The sequence below is a fragment of the Rousettus aegyptiacus genome, unplaced genomic scaffold (assembly GCF_014176215.1).
Source record: "Rousettus aegyptiacus isolate mRouAeg1 unplaced genomic scaffold, mRouAeg1.p scaffold_m13_p_4, whole genome shotgun sequence".
Classification (NCBI taxonomy): Eukaryota; Metazoa; Chordata; class Mammalia; order Chiroptera; family Pteropodidae; genus Rousettus; species Rousettus aegyptiacus.
The window spans coordinates 44,622,290-44,646,412 of NW_023416307.1; the positions used below are offsets into that span (position 1 = coordinate 44,622,290).

The following is a 24,123-nucleotide window of genomic DNA, read 5'->3' on the forward strand; positions in this document are numbered from 1 at the left end:
TTCAAATAGCAATGCATCATTTGGTCCCTCTCGTAGCAGACAAGGTTGACATCCAGCATCTCTAGGCTCTGCCCTCATTTTTGCCCTCATCCTGAGCCATCATAAAGACACTTGGAGCTGAGTGGAAGCAGTATTTGTCCCACAATTACTTCTAATTGCCTTGTAGTTTTGTGGTGTACAAGTAGAATGACCTAGATACCAGTTATTTAAAACTCCCTTTTCATCCTGGGGTCTGTATTAAGGAGGAGGTGAGTCAGATCAGGGAATAGTGGCTCAGTGCATCTCCCAATTAACACTTATATGTAATGCCACTGTCTTTACTTGTCAAAATACCAGGTCTCCTTAACAGGCTAAACCTAAGACTGACTCCCTCTGTGACGCCTCCCTGAATTGTTCCCTCCTCTGGATTTACATAGTGCTTGTTCTGATCCTACCTTTGGTGGTCATCATTTTCTGCATATTTCATCTTCCTGAACTCCTCATGCCAGAGACTGTGTCTAATTCATTTTTCTATTCTCGTCTACTCTGAGAACTGAGAAAAGCCAAGGTAGTTGCTTAGTTAATTACTTGTCGAATGAAAGTATAAGCTGATTATGTCCTAGACATTGTGGAGGCATGTAAATAGACTGTTTACTCAGGGGGACCACTCCTAGGTGACCTGAGGTGAGTTGGCAGTTTGAACCTTATTTTCTATGGAATCTCTTCATCACCTCAGTGTGCCCAGAACTATGCACAATTTTTTTTTTTTTTTGGAGGGTTGAGCACCAGTTAGTTTTCCTTTGAAAAGAGGAAAATGACAACATGGAAACCAATCAGATTAGTCCCCCAGTATACCCCAGTTTCTTCAGACATCAAATAATTATACTCAGACTTGACCAGATTCTGCTGAATGAAATAGAGAATTTAGAATAGAAAATTCAAAAATTTAATTTATATATACATATATGTATATGTATATGTATATGTATATGTATATGTATATGTATATATATATATCACTTCATTTTCTGTCCTCTTCTTTCTCCAGCAATCTACTTTACAGAGATTACGTTTAGTTTATATTTCTATCCTGCTCTACTCTAAACAATGAAAATGGCCAAGATATGTGCTCGATTAACAACCTGTTGAATGAAAGCATAAATTGACTATGTCCAAGGCATTGTGGAGGTATGTAAAAGACAGGAGGACATGTGATGTCTTTTAACAGTTCATATTTTATATTGACTCTCTATGTAGCCAACTCTTATTTGAGTTTTGAAATAAATTCATTAAGATTCAATTACATTTTCTAGCAATTGTTGCATTGTCAAATATTAGTCTAGGTTCATTTTCATATGCTTTCTTTTAAATTCATCATCTCTGAAGGGGGAATGATAACCCTCATTTACAGATAACCAGAAGTATCAGCTTAGGCTGGTAAAAATATGACTTGCCATAGGTTGCAAGGCCATTAAACATCAGATCAGGATTCATTAAATTGATATTAATTGATCATCATTAATTCAATATGTATTTATTTAGTACTTGCTGCATGCTGGGTTTCGTGGGGACTATATGGGAGAATAAGATATAGTCATTACTCTCAAGAGGCTCACAGTCTAGTGAGAGGGACATACACTTAAGTGAAAAGCAGTATCATGCAGCAAATACTCCAATAGGCTTATTGCTAACGCCCAAAGATTCTATGTGGACATATTGTGTTTTCACAGAAATATATACTACTCTACATGTCCTCTATACTTCAGATACAAAAGTAGCAATGATGCTCAAAATCACAAATATCCAATAAGTTAAGTCATCACCAAGGAATTTTAATAATAGGAGTATAAGCTTCAGACTTGTTTTCTTAAAACTAATTGGCAGCACACATGTGCCATGGAGAAATGGACAGACGGCTACTTTTTCTCACTCCATCAGATTTCAATCAAAGAGGAAGCTGGCAGAAAAATCCAGGACTTCTTAAAGGAGAGGACAGGAGAGAGAGGTGTGTCCTTGTAGAACGAGAAAGGCCCCACCCACAACTCAGTTCCCTGTCTCTGACAGATTGAGTTCCACCCTGTAAACATCCTTTCTTTGATCCTTTGAACACACTCTTAGTCTACTCGGTGAGGTGAGGTTTACACTAAGTGGGGTGACAGCACGGGGGTATCCTTCTGTTTGGCTTCATCTGAGCTAACCACACCTCCACTGGCCACTGTCTGTGGTCTGAGCCTCTTTGTCCAAGAAGAGAAAGAAGAGCCTTGAGGACAGGCCACAGACTAGTCAGGTAAGGCTGGGTGGCTTGTCACCATTTCTGCAAAGAGATGGAGTCTTCTCTCCAGAAGTTTATTCCTCCTGTCTTCTTGCCTACATTTCTGGCCACCTGCACCACTGCCTTGAACTTCCACCAGGGCTCACAGTTTTCAGTGACCAAATGACAGTCCTTCACTCTTTCTTACTGCTCAGGGTTGATGAGATTTGTAGACCAGCGTTTTCCAGCCTGTTCAGTCACTTAACCTACTTATCTATATATTGATTCTGATCTTAACTGCTCTATAAGTGCAATAGGATCGGTATAATTTTCTCTATTCAGTGGCTTAGTGAACTGAGGCTTGGTGAATTGAAGTGATTTGCTCAAGTTTGATCAGCAGGCTGAGGCCAAGATTAGATTTGATTCCTCCTTCTCTCTCCCTCTGCTATACCACCCAGCAGGTCATACCTTATCTCCAAAAGCTAAGAGAAGAGAAAGGGCTGCCTGAACTGTCAAATGGCAAACAAAAGGTGTTATTTCCTTGCAGGCAGATTGGGAGGGATGTTTTTGAATTCATCTGAGAGAGATTTCATAATGATATATAAGCTCCATCAAATAGGGCTATTTTTAGAGAACAAATGAGATTGTGTATGTAAAGGGGCTTGTAAATTAAAAAGCAGTATGCAAATGTGAGACGGTGACTGCATAGAACCTGAAACAGGTTCTGCCTCTGTGTGTAGAAAGCTTTCATTTGGGCTGAATGACAGTCTCCTAATGTCAGCAGCAGCATTAGGAGGCATGGATCCCAAAGGCCCTGGGGAAGTATTTAGCTCTTCAGTCTTACTGTGAAATGTGGAAAAGCAAATCTCAACAAGGGGAAAAAACACCCGCTAAGTTCCTTCAAATTGACTCTTGCAATTTTCTCTCTTATGACAGCTATCTTATTGTTTTACAGTTTTAAGAAAATCTCATCTTCAGTGATTGTGTAGTTTATTTTTTAAGGTACTAATTTTAGCTATCATTTTTTTTTTTTTTTACTTCATGCTCAAAATGTATCATTCTAAGTTGTTGAAAGAAATATTTCCTCGGTGTGTGTGTGTGTGTGTGTGTGTGTGTGTGTGTGTGTGTGTGTCTGTTTGTGTTTGTGTTTGATTTTGTTATGACAGTTCTAATATTCATCCCATGGATTGAAATGCTATACAATCTTTGGCAGACTTCTGTATATTCTTAGTGTCTTTCTAACTGTACAAGTCTTAAAGAAATCATGTAATCAATTACTTTATTAAAAATAGAGAAACTAAAGCCAGAAAGATGGCATAATGTGCACAAAGCCACCAGCCAGTGATCATTGAAATTGTAAGTCAAACACAGGTCAGTGACTTTTTCACTGCCCCCAATAAGGAATAAATGGCGTGGACATTGTTAGAAGCATTAGCTGTGTCATTTTAGGGTCATACACGAAATTCCTTTCAATTAAAAGTTTTAGGGCATTTTAACCTTTTCTTAGCATCCAGTGAAAATGTTATACCCAGTAGAGTAAGGGAGTTTTTCATAGAAGCTTTTTTTCTTATTGACTTATTTCTTATGGAATATTTGTTTCAGCCAAATTTTGGAGATGCATACACAGTGATAGGGTCTTTATTTTATTCAGCCAATCTGAATCTTCCTTTGTATCTTCTAGGATCCTTCTAAAGAGATGTCACTCAGTCAGAACTTGTAATTCTAGTTGTACTTTTATTCAGAATTGTAGAGTCTAATGGCAGGATTGACCTTGAGCGTTCCTTTGATCCAGGGGTGCACACTAGCAGCAAATGTGAGTCCAGCATGTAGATATATCTTTTGTTTGTGGTGCAGTGTTAAACAAAATTAAACTAGTTGATGATATTTAACATTCAGGAAATTTCTTGTAAAAATTAGGTATCTTGTGTTTCAGGAAGAACAGAAGATCTGGTAATAGTGGATCCACATTCCCACACAGAAAACACATAGGCTAGGTCTACTTAGCATATGATCCCTGTAGATAAAGCATGTATTCCCCAATTCTCTGCACTATAGAACCTGATTTAGGCTACCAGTTATTTGAGTGTGTCAATACCAACATCTACCAATCTCTTATGTGTTCAAATCATTCTCTTTCAAGGGTAACCTAGTTCTACATAATGCTAGGTCAGGCCACAGATCAATGGCATCAGGGAAGAGGTGAAATTAATTATGTGGCCTTAAACTCCCATTATTTAAGTGGTAGGAAGAGAAAATGATCACTTCAGCAGAATATGCCACTGATCTTGATACCTATTCAGGATCTTAAGCCAGATACTGAGTCTCAGTGACTTGAAAGCTAAAGCATTAAGCCAGCTAGCACAGCTCCAGCATAATCTTTGGGTGTCTACAAGAGAAAGAGAAAGAAAATCGACAAGGTCAGGGTAATACTTTTTACTCAAGAGGTCAATGACATAAAAATAAGAAAAAAAATATGATGTGTGATAGCAACATGGATAGCGACACGATGCTCTGAATTCTCAAAGAATACAGGATGAAATCCTTAAAATTAGCCCAATGATGTACTTTCTATAATCCATTCATTAATAAAATAAATAATCACCTGTTGATCACTTACAGTGTCCACCACCCTAAGCTCGAGGATTTAGGGATGATGATCAATGACTGTTCCCTAAAGGAGCTTACTAGGATTGAAAATGTGTATACAAATAACTACATCACAGGACAACATATGATAAATACGGCAAGAAGAAGAGAGCAAATGGTTTTACTGAGTAACGAGATAGTCATGACATCTAGGCGTGTTGCCGTCAGAGATGGCTGTAAGGAAAGAATGGCATTTGATCTGTGCTTTGGACAGACAGAGGTGAGAACAGTTTCCAGCAAAAGAACTTAAGCAAACTCATAAGTTAATGCTGTCTGAAGTGTTCTTGGGGGATAGAGAGAATTCACCATGGCTGTATATAAGGCCAATGGAACTAAAGGGTGATTGGGGCTAAAAATTTGAGCCTGGGTGATAGGTTAGGGGCTTTGCATCAGGCACAATATGGTGGATTGGAGGAGCAGTGTGACTACTGACGAGACATTTTGTACAAGCTCATGCTGCCCAAGTCTATAATTTGGCGGTGACAGAACATCTGCGTAGGCATCACTTAACTCTGCTTTAAGTTTTTAAAAAGAATTAAAAAGAAAGAAACAGAATGGAGCACTTCTAAACTTCTAAGCACAGCGGACAGTATCAGATACTTAGTGAGGGAGGCAAGGTGGTAATATACAGTGGAATTAGAAAGATGGAGGAAAAATTTTTTAAATACATTGAGCAAACTTGTGAGAAATATTTTTGAAAAAATATGGTTAAGACTTTTTTCTTTTTTCAAAAAAAATCAGGTCTATTCCTTTGGATAGAAAAATTATGTTATATAAGTTCTTAACTTGTAGGATGCAAAGGGTTATTCTTAGATGATAAGCTTTTCCTTTGGTCTGAGAAGCAGTCATTCCCTAAAGAATAGTTATAGATGGTCCTTGCCCTAGACTATTCCATAGTAAACACTGCTAGAGAATTCCACAAAATGTAAATATGTGAATGTTCCACTGCTCTTTATAGAATTCTTTATGGGTTGAAGGGAAGGTTCTGGTCTTGTGAAGGGCCGTACCTATCACCTGGACAATATTTACATACATACACCAAGGTATTTGTGTAATTAACCAAACTTTTCTCATTTTTATGCTCATGTTTGCGTGAGGGATTGGTTCAGAATTATACCTATATCTCAAAGGTGTGTGCTTGAAGGGAAGTATGTAGGTGATGTGGCACAGAGTAAAATAAAATATTTGAGCAAGATTCATTCATTTACAACTGTTTCTTAAACTTCTGTTCAATACAAACATCTCTTCAAGTTTCAATCACTCAAAACTATTTACTCAATATGTATTCTAAGGTTTGGAAAAACAGCATCAGTGAATAAAAAGAAATAATCTCTGCCCTCAAGTAGTTTACATCTGGAATAATACATCTTGAATAAAAGCAATCGGTAAAATATGTAACATATGAGACATAGAGAAAATAGAACAGGGAAGGGAATCAGAAGTCTTGGAGAGTTGAGATTTTGGAGAGGGTGCTTAAAGAGAAATAAGTTGTTATTTGATTAAGGAACCTACTAATACGAGGGTATGGGCTATGTAAATAACTGGAGAAACAGCATTCCAGTTAGCTGTAACAGCAGGTACAAAAGTCCTGAGGCAGGCGCATTGCTTCTTGGCACCTTTAAAGAATAAGACATAGATTGAATTGAGTGGAAAATCTTTGTAAATGAAATTAGAAGGATGATGGTGGAGTGGTGGTGGTGGGGGGGGAGGGGGTGGGCAGCAACAATGCAGGGCCCTGTTAAGACTTTGACCTTCACTCCGAGTAAAATGGAATCCATTTGTAGACTTTGGTCAAAGGAATGCCATGGTCTGACTTACATATCAAAGAGATTCCTCTGTCTATATTTTGAGAATAATGAAGGTGGAGTGGGGAGCAGGCAGGCAGAATCAGGGAGATTCATTAGAGTCATTGCTATAATCCAGATGAGTGAGATAGAAGCTTGGACAGCAAGTCATGGTGGAAGCGATGACAGACAAGTGTTCGGATCTGTGGTGGATTGATTTAATGGGGAAGACAGGAAGCAGCCAAGGATGACTCTAAGATTTTTATTGAGTAACTAGTAGAAAGGAGTGGCCTTTACATGAGATGGAGAAGACTGTGAGAGAAATGGGTTTCAAAGGATCAGTGGGAGCTTACTTTTGGACAGGTTAAGTTGGAGATGTCAAGCAGTAATTACTACACGAATCTGGGATTTGGTGAAGATGTCTGAACTGAAGCTAAAAAGTGAGAGTCATTGAAATACATGATATTTATAGCAATGGAATTAAATGAGATCAAGAAGTTAGTGTAGACAGAAAAGATGAGAGGTTTAATGGCTGACTTGGGGTGCTGTAGGTTTTGGGGTTGGAGAGTTGAAAAAAATCTAGTCAATAGTGTACCAAAGGGGAAAAGTCATGGCAGTTTCATGCCAGCAGAGAAGAAAATTTTATCACTGAAATTGTTTAGCACTCTCAGCACATGGTATAATGAAAGCATTTTTCATTTAAATTTCCTGTAAACAACATAGCCCTTTATTGTCATCTGCACCCTGGAGAAGACCATGGCTGTTACTGCCACTGCTCTCTATGCCCCTCTGGTTCCACAGGAACCAAGACAGCAGACAGAGAAGGAACAGCGGGAGGGGTGGGCGAACACCAGGTGATCGCAGTGTGTTCTGGGATCCAGGTGAAGACACTGTCCAAAGAGGAAAGAGTGTTCAGACAGTACAGATGCTGCTGAGAGTCAGAGTGAGATGATGTCAGAGATCTGAACATGCAGGAAGCAGCTGGGGTGGGTTCAAAAGAAAAAGTAAGAATAAGAATTGGAGCTGGAGGACATAGCCATTCCTTTCAAGGAAGTTATTTGTAAAGGACCCACAGAAAATGGGCACAAATTGGAAGGGAAAGAGAGAGGCTTTATTTTCCCCTTCAGATAAGAGAAAGAGGATAAAAATATACTTTTTTAGAAATCGTAACTTGATTGATACACATAGAGTATTTCATTTATCTTCTCTACCCCAGGGAAATTGTCCCGTTAAGAGTTATGGTCTTACTTTCCTTAGAGAAGGAAAATAAGGCTCAGGAGTTTAAACAGTCTATCCCAAATCATGCAGCAAATTAATAATGGGTATTCAAATTTGGGATCTAAGAGTAAAGTTCATTGTTCTCTTCACTACCACTGCCTCATATTAGACAGATAATTTTGGAGATCACTTAGCTTTAGAACTCTCTCTATAGCTCTATAAAACTTTCACTTTGTCATTGTTTAAGGACCTTTCATAAATCCCAAGGAATTTGTACTTCTCAGCAATGTCTTCTAAACTGCAAGTGCTGTTATACCAGGTGCAGGCTGTTTGGGGCACCGTGAAGGAACCAAAACTCAATGTCTGCATCCATGAAAACTTGCATTATTTGGAAAGAGTTTTCTAAGTATGGTCAACAGGGCTACAGGTTGAACCATCTGCATGCTGAAGGATGAAAATGCAGCTTTTCATATCTGTAATCTCAGACCGAGTCTCACATTATGATACATCCTTAATGACATTTGTTGCTTTCTGTTAAAAGTTCTTTCTGTTGACATGGAACTCTGGGTCCTGATCCCTACCTTGTTCCCACTTGGGCATTGCTACTCTGTAGATGGAGATACATTGAAACACATTTTTTACTCAGCCCAGGACAATACAAATACAGAATAAAAAACTTCGAGTTATGTAAATGGTTTTAGAGCTATTATTAAGTACTCCCTGGACAAAGGAATGAAAGGCAGGACAGAAAGAGACAGCACACTACTCAGAATGGCATGCAATTTAGAATGTATGAATTGTTTATTTCTGGAATTTTCTACTTAATATTTTTGGACCACGTAACTGAAACTGGGAAAAGTGAAACCATGGATAAAGAGGAACTACTCTATAATATATTTGTTCTGGGTACAGAATGTAATGATTTGATATTTGTATATATTGCAAAATGATCACCACAACAAATCCAGTTAATATCATCACCACACATAGTTACAATTTTTGTGTGAGTGTATCGAGAACTTTTAAGATCTACTTTCTTAGCAACTTTCAAATATACAATTCAGTATTATTAACTACAGTCACCATGCTGTACATTCCATTCCACAGCTTACTTGTTTTATAACTGGAAATGTATATTTTGATCTTTATAACTTGAAATTTATAATCTTTGACCCTTGTCACTCATTTTTTTCCCCGCCTTCCACCCCTGCCACTGACAAACACCAATTTGTTTTGTGTATCTAAGAGCTCATTTTGTTTTGTTTTGTTTTGTTTTGTTTTGTTTTAGATTTCACAAATATATGGGCTACATATTCTACTAAGACTTAAACTGCTATAACATGTCTGGGAGGACCACATATGTACCAAGAACCTTAAATATACAAACTCTTTGACCCAGTATTTCCAATTCTAGGAATTTATACTAAGGAAAAAAATAAGGGTTATGAAAAGTTTTATCTATAAGGATCTTCAGTGCATAGTCATTATAAAAGCAAAGTAAAAAGGAAGCAACATAAATAGCTAACTATAGGGGATGAGTTAAATAAATATAACTGGTTGTATAATGGAACTCTATATAGCCACTAATATGCTGTTGTAAGAAATTATCTATTAACTGCTCAGTGTAGCACAGTGGTGGAAATAAGCTTGAGGTCCAAGAGACCTTTGATCAATGTAGAGCTGTTATCACTTACTAACTGTGTAACCTTGAGCAAATTCCTCAACCTTGAGTTTCAGTTTCCTAATCTGTAAAATGAGGATAATTAATAATACCTGAACCACAGGACTGGTGAGTTCAAAATTAGCCAATGCAGTTAAAGCCAAGTGATTGGCACACAGTAAGTGCTTAATAAGTTTTGGCTACTATTATCAGTATCAGAATCCTCCTCAATATGTTAAATGTAAAAAAACAGCTTTTGAAATATATATACAGCATAACTCTATTTTTGAAGTAGAAAAATGATATTATCTACAATTAAATGTGTAAGTCTAAAATGATATACATCGAAAAAATTTACTTTCATTTTCTCTGCATGGTAGATTTAAGAGAAAATTTCTTTTGCTTCTTTAGCTTTTATGTGCAGCCTATAACATAATAAAGTTAAATGTGTCCAAATAATTATTAACATCAATTCCTATAAGTGAACATCTGTCAACGCAGTAGTTCTTTGCCTGTGTTACCACTGTTTTTCTCATTGTTAAGTAACCAAAATCTCTCTGTACCATTGCCATTGAGAACATATATCCAGTGTTTGGCAGGGCTAGGCTAATTACTTCCAGGTTCTCCTTGCTCCTGTACCTTTGTCCTTCTGTCATACCCTATGTGATGTACACCATAAACATTTATGAAGCATCTGTTCTGTTTAGAACACTTGCTGTTGTCAGTAACAGTGGGATGCAGAGCATTACAAAGGATGGTTTCTGACCAGGAGTTGCTTATAGTAGCCCTGGAGGGAATGAGCTCTTACCTATGCTACATGCAATGCTTCATAGTGTTGAGAAGGTCCTTCTGTCGCAAATGAGTTTTGGTGGCTAGAGAAAGCTTCCTTAAAGAGAAGGCCCTGAACTATTAGGTAGACTTTAAAACAAGTGTATTTTCATAGTTCTCAGACATTGTGATCTCTGAGTAGGATGAAGCCCTCCCAAACTTCTAGTACTGGCATTACCTTTCATTAGGTTTCTTATGTGATTACCTCTTTACCCCACCACTTTCTAGGGTTTTAGGTTTTTATTCTTATATTTCAATCAATTCCCTGTATTATATATTCAATTAATTGTACCCATAACCCTGAGACTCTGACTTATATTAACTTGTACTTCCTTGAAAATTCCTAAAAAAAAAATGTTTAACATTTTCCCCCTCCATCATAAGTATAATATATGTTCAATGTAAAAAAAAAAAAACAGTTGGAAAGTTTAGAAAAATGTTAAAAAGAAAGTAAAAATCACCCATAAACCAGTCATGCAGAGATAATCATTCATAACACTTGGGTGCATGTGCTTCCAATACATGTGTGGATATTTTTAAATATAATATTTTATAAGCTGTATTTCTGCTTCATAAGATATTTTCAGGTTGACTAATATTTGTCTACAAGATTATTTTATGACATCTTTTACAATCTCCCCTCTTAGAGATAAACTCCTTTTAAATATTTAGCATGTTAATTTCTAGTATTTTCTTTGCCTATATATATAATATACATGTATATAATATATATGGTGTGTATATATATTATATATAAACTGTCTTTGAGTTGTAGGTGAGTGATCTTGACACATCATCTACAAAGTTGTACTTAAATGAAAAATAAATTCGTCTTTCAAGCTCGAATGGAAGAAGCTGAATTGTGTGGCTTAGCCACTCCGCTGATTGACTGAGCTACCAAACAGGATTGAAACTTAATAACGGAAACAAACAAGAATTAAAGTTTTGCAAAAGTTGAAGCGGAGGGTGGGGGGAGCATGAAAGAGAAAGAAAGGAAAAGCCTTGTTCAATATCATATAACAAGGGTCCCGACCACAGAGCAGTTGACAGGTACCTGTCAGGGGTGTGTTAGGAACCGGGTGGCACAGCAGGAGGTGTGCTCTGATGAGCCAGTGTGGATTCTTCTGCATTTGCAGACGCACCCCAGCGCTAGCATCACCGCCTCAGCTCCAGCTCAGGTCACCAGGCACTAGATTCTCATAGGAGAACCAGTCCCTGGTGACAAAAAGGTTGGAAACTGCTGCACTTATATGGCATATAAGTAATGTGATTTCTACTACGAAAGTAACTACATGTTAGGTAGATACACTGAGATCAGATGTTTCATTAAGAGTTTGCAGGCATGAAGGAAATTTAGGGCCATGTGTTGGGATATAGAGTCCCTTGGCCAGGCATTTTCTCTTTACTTCTTCTCAGAAAAGAAAAAAAATGGGCTATATTATGGCTTCTAACACTTTTGGCATAATGCAAGAGGAGTAGAGAAGGAAAGTGTTTTACTTTAATTTGTTGCAAACCAATGTTTCTGAATCTGGTCTGTGTTAAGGTCAGGTTGGTACGGGATATCTCCCTTAGACAATCCCTCAACACTACTCTTCCTCCAGGACACTTTGTAAACAGAGTCACCTACACTTTTTCCTTCTCCATTTTCACATCACTTGCTATGAACTTTTGCTGGGAAAGCTAGAACTTCAGTCAAATAATTTTGTCCAGTCAATCTGTAACTAAGAACTTTGTTCTCAGAAGATCTGTTCATTGGCAGTGCATTCGACTTAACTCTCTAACACAAATATTTCCTCCATCTTTTTTTCCTTATATAATTTACATAACAAATTTGTAGCTTCCTGGCCTATAGCAGTTTCATAACTTCTTGTGATAAAACTTGCCCGAGAGACACTATGTTTCTCCATCTTTCAAAGCTTCTTTTGAATTTATTTTCTGAATGCAGTCATTGCATATCATTGGACAGATAAAAATCATTGCCCAACAATCCAACTATCCATGTACAGGAAATAGTTTCTATTTGAGTATGAATTTTAGTTCTTTTCTGACTTTCATTTTTGGAGAATTTCTAAAGGCCAAATTTGTATGAAACAGAATGTTTTTTTTTTATTTTGGAGTTGTCACTGGAAGATGATGAGTTAAAAAGATAACTAGAGATATCACTTATTTTAAATGATCTCTCTCTCTATTTCATATGTTCAAATATACCAATACAGTTTCTAACAATGTACTGGTTAATCCCACTTTTTTTTTTATCATGAGATCTAAATCTCTAGATGGGTAACATTACTAATGAACCAAAGCAAAAATCTTAAAGATGCCTATACTGGATAGGACGTTGGACTAGCATATGTAAGGTCCCTCCTACATGGAAGATTTTACATTCAGTCATTCCCAACAGGAGAGTTGGTTTCAGCAAGTCTCTGCAGCATTTTCTTATAAGTTTATCCACTGGCTGGGCTTTAGTGGGAGGATTACAGATGTTTTACAGTCAAACATTAATGGCATTTGGAGCCTGACATTTCCTATTTAGGTGGACATAATTTGAACTAGGAATAGTGCTGAGTATTACAGATTGGCCCTAGCCCATTAAGAAGGAAAGATAGTTAACAGAAAATATGTTGTGGAGACATGTCAAACATTTCAATGATCTCTTTAAACACCATACAATGTCATAGTTGAAGTTCTTAGATGCAGAGATATTGTCAAAGAGTAATCTACTTTTAGTGACACTTGTCTCAAAGGGGAAACTCTAAGGAGTAATCAAACTTATCCATTCACTTGCATTTCTCCATTCACGAATAGGATATATATAAGCCGCGGATGTTCTTTTGCCACCTTTATATTCTGAAGGGATATTCTAGAGGCAGAAATTGACACAGGAAGTGGGTTACAGGTAGCTTGTGCAACATCATAGTCTGGCCCTGTGGATTTCAGTTTCTACCAGTTTCCCTGGGCTAGGCAGAACATGCATCCTGGAAAGACTCAGACATCCCTGGTCTAAACACATTACCTCTCCTTGCTATCAGCCTCCACATCTCACCAGTAGTTTTGACTTAATCAAGATAGAAATCAGTCTTCACTAAAAACTTTGGGCAGTAGCACTTTCCTTTTGGCATCTTTCAGGGACTGCTAACAGCCTCTACCTGGATATTATTTAATTACCTCCTTCTATGATAATATCCCAATGGCTCTTCAAATTATGCTCCCAAATATCATCCTTCATTCCTAGACCTGCTTTCAGGAAAGGCTCCCGTATCTGTCACTTACCCCTCAGGGTAGTGTCAGTCAGAAGTGAGATTTTCCTTGTTCTGTTTGTCTCATGGTACAAATATCTTCTATGACATCAGCTGTGACTGATCTCACTGTATTACACAAAAGGTTAAGCATTCTGTGGGCACCTGAGAGGACAAATGAGGGCATGGATTTTTCCCTCATAAAGCTCACGATTGACTCATGGAGATTAATCACAGAAAATGACTAAAGAATTGGTTGATAAAAGACCATGTGCCTTGATATCACAGGAAAAATGGCATTTCTAAATTGCCATTCATGTTAAATTTGCAGGATCTGGTGAGTATGGAACCTGGTTTAGAAGAAAGAGCTTCGAGCTTCAAATCTTCTCTTGTCAGTTTTGATTCCGTCACACCCGAGGAGACAGACTCTTTCAGCTAAATCTCATTTGCATTTTCTATCACGGGTACTCCATGGAGTGAAGGTATTTATCGCTGACCCATTTGTCCAGCTAACATATAACGAATGCTTTTTATGTGCTCTACTTGGTGCTAAGGATACTGCAATAAACAAAACTGTCCCTATCAATAAAGATCTTATGTACTCGTGAGAAGAATGTGAAAGTTAAGGCAAGCTAACAGGTAGCCATAATACAATATGATAAACACTGTCGTAAGGATAAGCATAGTCGACAACGAGAAACAGTGGAAGGCATATAACTCATGAAACAAGATTGGTCAGGGAAGCCTCTAGCTGCTTTCTCAGCTGAGAGAAGGGCAGTGGGAGTTAACAAGTAAAGGAAATGAGAAAGAGCTTGGTGGATTTGTGGGACTAAAGGTAGGATAGGATGTTAAGTTTGCAGGATCTGGTGAGTATGGAACCCTGGTTTAGAAGAAAGAGCTTCAAATCTTCTCTTGTCAGTTCTGATTCCATCACACCTGAGGAGACAGACTCTCTCAGCTAGACAAGGACAATAAGAAGAAAAGGAAGGGAAGAGAAAGTGAGACATGAACCTCTACAAGTGAGTAGGAGTTTGCTTCATGAAGGTCTTGCCTACCATGCTCAGGAGTTCAGATTTTATTTGGAATGCAATGAAGATTTATTGAAGTTTAAGGAACCAGTGACTCAATCTAGCTTGTATTTTAGGAAGATTAGTGTTCTTGCTGTGTGCTCCAAAAATTTAAGAGAGTAATATTGGAGAGGGACCAGTTAGAAAGCCTTTGTAATGATCCTCAAGAGATGAACTAAAGCCATGGCAGTAAGTGGAGTAAAGTAGAGACTCCAGTTGAAAGCTACAGATGGATTAGGTGCCTGATTTGTTAGTATTGGGCAAGAAGAGGGAATCAGGGAGGTCTCCAGGCTGGCAACTGTGTAACTGTGATCTCACTCACCAAGATTGGAATGAAAAAGGAGGAACAAGTTTATAGGGGAAGTAAAAAGATGTTAAGTTCATCTTTGTATATAATGAACTAGAATATGTGAGGGTCAACTAAAATGACATGTCTAGTAGACAGTTACATAGGCAGATTCAGGGCTTGGGAGTGAGATCTGACTGGAGATATGACGTGGGAGTCTATAGATTATTGTTAAACAATGAGAATGAAGAAGATTGCTTAATGAGACAATCCAGAGTTCGCTCTGATAAACATCAGTGTGTGAGAAATAGAGTCTCCGTGAAGGAAACTCTGTCATGAACATGGAAATAAAGAGGAAATTGGGAATCTGCAGTTCCAAGGAACATAAACAATAATTTCGAGAAGGATGATGTCAGCAATCAATAGTGCCAAAGAAATCAAGGAAAATAAAGAGTGCAAAGTAACCACTGAATTTGATCACGAGAGTTTGCTGAGAATATTTCAAAGATATATTGGGACTAAAAAGGAGGTTTCTGTGGAATAAGATGTGATTGAGATAAAATTAAGTGGAGACAGCAAGAGTTGACAATTTTTTGAGAAGCTTGGTCATGAAAAATAAGAAATAAAATTATCCTTGTGCTTTCTGAGATCAAATGGAGTAAATGTGCTCTTTACTTCTGGCAAAACTTAAATATGGAGGCCACTCTCTTGGCCACTCTCTTCTTACCTGAATTTCTCCAGTTTTCTCACTATTCTTCATATAACACGGTCCTTACTATCCAAGTGATAACCTCTTTAGAAAAGGGGAAGGTCATCTCACAGGCCGAAAGTCAGATAATGAAAATAAAGAAGAAAGGAATTTGAAAAACAACTGTTGCTATCATGAAGTGTCTCCTCATTAATTCACTTAACAAATATTTTACCATGGGCCAGATGTATACCAGGTGCCTCTGACAGAGGGAAACTGATGGTGTGTAGGCTTTAGAGCTGTGTTTTCAAGACAACTCCTCAGAGCCTGGCTTTATGGGGATAGGAGAGAGCTGAGTTCAGACTTCTGGAGAAAGAAGTCCTCATGAAGAACTGGTTTCTCTTGCTCCGAAGGCTAGCTAAGCCTACCTAGGAATTTGAGGTGGTAAGAATAGGAAAGAGAAGCCTTAAATTCTGGTAGGTCCTCTAGCTTGCTTTGTGTTCTGAAGGAAGACATTTTCCTGCTCCCATCTAGACATCTGGTTTCTTATTTATAAAATAGGGGTGTTGAGTTAAATGATATCTAAAATGTCTGACATCACTCTCAGATTCTATCACGTGAAATCAACTGAATATTCACCTTGAGAAAAATAATCCTGTCAGCATGCCAGTAATATGGTATTTTTGGACCTATGTGATAGTTACATGGGTGTGTTTATTTTATGATACTCCACTGATCTGCGTGTTTATGATTTTTTGAGTGCCTGTCATACTTTAATGAAAACGTTTGTAATAAAAATGCCATTAAATAAGAAAAGATGCAGTTTTTTGTTTTGTTTTGTTTTGAGTGGAGGGAGAGTGTCATCAGCATGTAGATGAATGGCTTTCCCTGAATTTCATGAAATCTGTATGTGAGAAGTCACCGTTGGCCAAACAGGAAACCCAGGCTTCGGTGCGATTTTCTTAAACAAAGCTCCCAGCCAGGACCTTCTGGTTGTAGAATGTGTGCTAGCGCTTCCGCCTGGTACCAAGATTAATACTGGATGAGTAGTAATCCCTGGTGGACAGAATCCACACACTCCCCTGGGAGGTCCTAATACCTGGGAAAGAAGCTTGTTCTAATTTCTAAGCATTGTCATCATCTAGTTTCTGAATCAGTAAATTCAAAATCAGGGATCCTGTTTACTTTGGAGAGAGAAGAAAAGAGACTGCTGCCATCAGAATTGTTGGTCTGAGTTGATTCTCTTGATTTCTCTGCTCCTGTCTTTTTCACTTGTGCATGGAGAAGATATTTGAATGCTGATAAGCACCTCCAGGAGTACATCACCAGGACTATCATCTTTATCCTGTTCAGTTCCTTACATGAGGTGGGGGGGGGGGCGGGTGGAGGGAGAGGGAGAGAGAGAGGGAGAGAGAGAGAGAGAAAGTAGGGAGGCTTGGTAATTTAATCTTAATTATTCTCCTCCCCCAAATGCCACAACTTTTCTGTCTCCTCCCTGCAAAGTAGGACACTTCTACTACTGCCTGAGATAAGTCACTATACTTGATGCTGGTCTCACACATAGACTTTCTTCTACTTTTTCAGATACATCTCCAGCCAGCTCTCCACTGACTCACAAATCCTTGCATAGGTTTACATTAATAGCTACCTCTAGAATTTATCTTTGTGGGGGAAACTCTATTTCTTTGGGCGGTTGAAGGGACGAATCTGAGAGACCTGGATATGTGGATAGAATAGACATGTATTTTAAGTAAGAAACAAACACACAAACAAGAAGAAATTTCTACCCTGAAAAGAGACAGGGGAGAGAAATAGATGGGTGGCGCTAAGTCGAACCATACACAGTGTGACTCACCTCTCCAAGGCTTCTCGAAATCTTTACTGAAGTTGTTAATCTCATGAAGTTCTTGAGGCAAGTGGATGCTTACAGTGCCAAGCCCAGACTCTGTGTTTGGTTCGACTGTGAGGGAACCGTCCCAGTAAGAATGAAGGTGTGACAACAGACAGTGGTGAATACAGAAGAGGTGTGAGGAGGATTTCAGACTTTCATCCTGTTAAGAGGGCGATAGTTTTAACCAAGTGTTATCAGCGATTCAAGTGGTGGGGGCCGGAGGTAAGCAGGTGACATCTCAGTTACACACACGATATTAGCTGCCATCTTTCGAATACACCCTTCTCTTGACAGCTCACACCTTTGTCTGAAAAGTCCCCACCCGTACTCTCATATGCAATCGGCTCTGAGGTGCTTTTCTCCACACCTCTAAGTTTCCACACTGTCAACCCCCTCTCTCCACACTGTTACTTCTATATTATCTTTTCACCATATTTTGTGCACATTCTCCTATTATGGCTCTATCACGTAAGTTTGCAATTACTCATTTATGTTTCCGTCACCTCCACTAGACTATATGCTTCAGAAGATGAAAGACTGTGGCATGAGTTTCTGTGTGTGTCTGTGTGAGTATAAGCGTGTGTGTACATATGTTTCCATTCAGATGTCACATAGAGCTTCATTTCTCTGTCCACATTTACTAAGCACTTATGTCTGAGGGATGAGGTAACGTGCAAACAACAACGGATCAGACATCATCCTGCCCTTCAGATCTTAGACCTGACAGAGAAAACGTAGGGCATCTATTTAACCATTTGAGAAGTTGTGTTCTGTAGAATCCCCATGCCAAGTGCTGGCTATAAGATGAACGCAGCACAGCTTCTATTCCAGAGTTGCTCACGGCCCAGGAGTAAAGTCTGGAAAGTAAACGCTGATTATAGAACAGTGTGACAAAGCTACAAGGGCCACACACCCAATACTATCATCACCCCTACATGGCGAGTGGTGGAAGTGTTTGTGGAAATGTGCGAGAAAATTAATCTCAAGGAGTCACAAGATATCTGTAGTCTCACGAGTTTCTCTAGTCAATATTCTTGCCTTTACCAATTCTTTTTTCTATATATATTTTGGAAGAAACTACTCTAGAAAGTAATATCTTCTGTGAAGAGCACTGCTAACCTCTAATTTTTTTTCCTTCTTAAATGCCAGAATAGTTATTGATGCTCTAGCAAGTTTCTGGCCCTGGCCTCTCTCACCTGGGTGAAGTGCCCAATGTTCCATTATTGATGTTTCTAGCAGCTCAGGTCAAGGTGGATATTCATTTGTGTTAGCAGGAAGTCAAAGGCAAAACACCCCAGAATCTTCACCGTGTGCACCCAAATTGGTGACTGCCATCATAATTCTCTTCCTCTGACCCCACAGTGTTTGAATCACATGTGTTACAGAACTAATGTGCCGGTTAAAGTCACATAATGAAGATGAGATGGGAAACCTTATATGAACGACCTCTTATAAGTTTAGATCTAGAGTATTCTAGGTAATCAAATCTATGGCGTTATTGAGTTGGACAGAAATTTAGGAATAATTAAGTCCAAAAGCTTTCAAACTTGAATACATCATGCCACCACCCCCCCCCCCCCGGAAAAAAATTAAAGCTTCAGAAGAAGTACAGAAAGGAATAAATGGATCTCCATTGATTAAAATGGGTTAATTTCTTGGAGTATAATTTGCAAACTGTAAAGTATGGCTTCTCGTTTTGTAGATGAGAAATCTGTGGTGCAGAGAGAGGAAATGACTTGCTCAGGGTCACCACATGAGGGAGGGAGGGAGAGGGACCCACATTTATATATCCTGACCCTATATTCTCCCCTCACCCTCTTCTTAGTGAAAGCACTAGTAACAGAGCAGCAGGCCTTGCCCGGCTGGGGAGACAGAGCAGCTCTGCTGGCTTATCATCACTAATGTACAAGATGTGGAATTGTGATGATTTGTTTCCCAATTTCCTTATCTCACCTGGCACAGAGGAAGGCTTGTTGGAGAGTTTCAAGGTGTTAGAATATTGTTGTTTATCCACTGCACATCCTTTAACTGTTCTCACAGAGAGTCTCAGGAAAGGCTGCACACATAAATTCACATAAATTACCTTTACAAAATGTCAAAATTAAAAGTGGATTTTTATTTTGGGGAAGTGCCGTGAAAATGTTAACCCCTTCATATGGGTAGAGATGTCATCATCAGAAAAACAGAGCTGACAACTTTGAATGCAACATAAGCCATAGGAACTAACTCCCACACTCCCTCCCCAGCCGGTCACTACCCCACCTGCAAAAGGGTAGCAGTTTTTGTTAACCAAGCATGGACTTTTCTAAGCTCCTGGTCTGTCCACAGATATTTCTCTGGAGACAATATTTTTAATCCTATGATGGCTGTAACTTCATTCTTTATTGTCTTTAACTAAATTTTAATTAACTAAATTGAGAGTTCAAGGGAGATATGCAACCCATCTAAGCCTCGGTTTTCTCGTTTATAAAATGTAGAGGTTAGGATAGATGAGTGTTTCCTAACTAAGCATTCTGTCTTCCCAAGGAGCAAGAGAGATAGTAATAAGGACCCTCAGGTAGCTGATAATATTCTAAAAACTATGTGCAAATCACAGGTACCTGCAATAGGTTACAGAGGGTTAAAAAAAAAAAAATCCCATGGAGACTTAATGGAGATTATCAGGAGACAGACACAGTAAGTGAAGAAAGCTAAAGAGAGACTTGCTGGTCAAGCTCACCGAGAAGGCAGAGAGAGCAAGGAGCCAAGAAGGACTTCTTAAAACAGGATGGCAAAGGGGGAAGGAGCACTGAGGAAATGAAGAGTGGCATGGCCCCTGAGAAGGGGTTCATCACGAAATCAGCCCTGAGTGTCACGAGTATCTCTGTTTAATGTCAATCCTGTTTTCTTGATTGAAACTATGGTACTTTTTGGTATGTCCAAACTGATTTTTTTAAAAACTCCTGTGAGAGGGGGGAAAAATCTCACAACTCCCCCTTTCTTTGCCTCTGTCTGGAACTGTGGCCACTCAGTGCAGCCGGCTACTCTTTTCATGCGGCTGATTAGCCTTCCTCAGGGTAGATGTTCATCCCCTTCCTTGGGAGAAAATATGTATTGGGGGTCAGCTATGTTGGATCTCTCTTTGATTATAAGAAATCAAAAACAATTATCTTAAGATAATTGAATAACTTTGAATGCAACACAAGGCATAGGAACCAACTCCCAGATACAGGAGGTGTCTATAGCACAGGAATCTTCTAGTAAGTAGTGAAACAGAATCCTCCATGATAAAGCGATTGGAAAACATGGGCAGGAGGGAAGTTTCCAGGTCTGAGGGTTTAGGATGAAGCCCCAGATTAGAATATTAAGCAGGAAATATGAGTAATAGGATGCAGATTCGAGTCAGGGCCATGTTACAACTTTTTGGGCCCAGAACTCTTTTGCCTTTGTGGACTTCTCCACCATATCAATATTAAAACTTAAGTTTCTATAACTTTACATAGTTCAGTATTTTATTTATTCTATTTTATTTTATCTTATCTATCTTATTTAATTTTAGAAAAAATGTGATAGTGCCATGCAATTTTCCCCTTTTTTTCCTTGATAAATTAAAATGTTTTTTCAACCATAAACTTTAATTTTTTTCTAATTTAAAATAAATTAAAACACTTCCTGAGTCCCTAAATGTTTTGTGAACCCCAGACATTGTGCCTCCTGTGCCTAATGGATACGTTGACCTGACCCAGGTGAAGGAGAAAGCTTCAGTCTGCAGCGCTGGGTATGGGGCTGCTGAGGCAGGAGAAGCTGGGAAGGAGCCTTGCTTCATGGGAGCTGTATCTCTGATCCCAGAGCAAAGCAAAGATGGCTGGGGCAGACATTTGGCAAATGTGTCTCCAGTTTCCTGAAAATTAAGTTCGATGCCTGTTTCTCTGCTTTTCTTCTAAATACTGTGATTAAATGCAATGAACTAGAGTCCAGGAGTCTGATTGTGAGTGTTCATTCTACTTAGTTGTGTGACCTTGAGTAAGTCCCTCACCTCTGTGTTCCAAAATTTGCAAAATAAAGGCATTGGACTATACATCCATTCTCTAGTTACAATTATGCCCTATATGCTTGTTAAATAGTATTAGAAAATCACAGAGAGATAGATAAAAGCATGTATAAAGAGAGGCAGGCATAATTAGATCAGGGTCCAGAAATAAGTTATTTACTGAAATACGATATTAAATTTAGCTCTGAATTTGCTGGCAGCTGAGAAATATTGAATTCTTATTGTCTGACCGAAGGAAGGGTAGCACTCTTTAGGTATTCATTTGGCATTTTATTGCAGAAGGTCATCGAGAAGACATGACTGCCAGTTGATCCTGGAGCCAGACCTGGGCAATAGGGGCTCCTCACCCCATCCCTTGTCCTTTGAATGTACATTCCACCTACTGTTCCCACAGTGGGAGCCATTTTCAAGGACGTGGTGTTGTTGAGAGAGCAATGTATCGTTAGGCCATCTGGATGGTATACGTGACGGAACCCAGTTAAGGCCTCTATATAAACTTTTAAGATTCTGGCCAGTGGGTACAGAGACCTACCAATTGTGAGGTGACCAAGACAGACTTTTAGGTACTGTACCTTCCCTTGCTTGTTAAACCTATCACATACCAATCTGGAGTAGTCTTGGACTGTTCCTTTGATTTTCAGTTTGTCTTTGCCCTTCATGTAGGGCGCCAGTTTCAGATTTCACATAGGCAGCTCTTGAATTTGCGAACCACCACATTTATGTGAACGGAGGGGGCTGCTTAGACGCATGGTGCTCCTCTGATATCGGAGAGGTTATTAAAAAAAGTTAAATGGTCTTGTGAAGATGTCCCTATGGCTGGAACAGAGCTGGAATCATTCTGGATTGAGGTGGCTAGACTCAGTTTTCTTATTAGTTATGGCTGTAAGAATTTTACTGGAACTGGATCTCAAACAGCTCAGTCTTGCCGTGCTCTGCTTTTCTTCTCCAAGTGTTTCCAGAGAAGACAGCCTGAGGGAGAGGAAGTAGTGCTAATTAAATCCTCCCTCTGTTTTCCAGGCACAGAAGCCTTTCTCAGATGTCTGTTTTTAGGCGGTGTTCACAGAGTGCAGCAAATACAGAAGCAGCTTTCCTTCCCCAAAGGCACAAACCTTCCTTCACAGGTTACAGGGAACTCTAGAAATTACTTCCTTCCAACACCCACTGTAATAGAGGCGGCAGACCTGCATAAATAGAGCGTGTAACTGCCAGGGAGGCCAAATTGTCTCACTGATATCTCAATATTTCTCTGTCTCTTTCTCTGTCTCTCTCTTTCTGTCTCTGTCTCTCTCTCATACACACACACACACACACACACACACACACACACACACACACCCCACTAAATTTCTCCTGCTGTTCTGTGTGTGTACATTGTATTTCTCACGGGCCAATCTCTTTTGCTTTTTGTACACTTAACTTAAAAAGAAAATTACATGCAAATTCAGTGAATCCCATCCTGTTGTAAGATAGTGTGCATCACGGTGAGGTGCTGGACTCATAGCATGGTTGGGAGTCCTGGGGGGAGCCAGGTGCTGCCCTAACTATTCAAGTGTCTCTGCATTGGCCCCACCAACTCAGTGATTCCCAGAGACATAGAGTTGAAATCATCCTTCTAGATTTGCTGGGAGAATTCGATAAGATAACCTGCAATGTGATCACAGAGGACTCTTCACTATTGAGTTCTCCTAACCAACTGTTTTCTCTTATATTCAAACCCCTCAGGGTGAATATATATGTCCACATTTGCCTGAGACAATCCCAGTTTACTCCCATCACCCTGGCATAATTGTTAATAGCACCCTTTTCATGCTTAAAAGTGTCCAGGTTTAAGCAACAAATTATATGTTCATACTATTTTTACTTCTCTTGAATACTCTAATTAATTTCAATTTCAAGAGTGTAAACTTGCTGGAGATAAGGACTGTTTCTCACTTTCTGGTATTTCACAAGAACAAAGGAAATTGAATTTGTCTGATTAAGAACACTGAGGCAGCCCTGAGAAGAAGATGCCATTCTTTGTTACACAGTGAAGCTGGGTGTGAGAAACCTCCTTCTGCGTGGTATTGGTGCTTTGTTCACTGTAGAAATGGCTGTGTGGCCCCAGATTGAAAATAGAGAACTGATTTAGCATACTTTTTACTAGTTTCCATGTGCCTTATGTTTCCTTTTGTTTCCTGTTGCCTTATATTTACAAAACAGAAATAAACATATTCTGTTTTTATTTATTTTAGAACATGTACAATCATCGTAAGCATCTAGGGACTTATAAAAACAGAAAAAAAATTATCTGCAACCTTATCGTCCACAGATAAGCACTGCTAATATTTTATTTTACTTTTTAAACTTTTTCTAATCTTTCTCACATCATACACGTATATACATATATAAGTCCAGGTATTCCCTTCCTTCCTCCCTCCCTCCCTCCCTCCCTCCTTTCCTTCCTTCCTTCCTTCCTTCCTTCCTTCCTTCCTTCCTTCCTTCCTTCCTTCCTTCCTTCCTCCTTCCTTCCTTCCTTCCTTCCTTCCTTCCTTCCTCCCTCCCTCCCTCCTTTCCTTCCTT

The 24,123-nt window shown here is 39.0% G+C and overlaps 1 protein-coding gene across 1 annotated transcript in view; it reads left to right on the top strand.

Annotated features, from left to right (window-relative positions):
- The first annotated feature begins 2,175 nt into the window (after positions 1-2,175).
- The window catches only part of TPRG1 (tumor protein p63 regulated 1), a 122,792-nt gene continuing 100,844 nt past the window's right edge, over positions 2,176-24,123 (top strand). The window contains exon 1 of the mRNA XM_016136241.2: positions 2,176-2,266. The gene's annotated coding sequence lies outside the window, so the exon portion shown is untranslated. The remainder of the gene's footprint in view (positions 2,267-24,123) is intronic.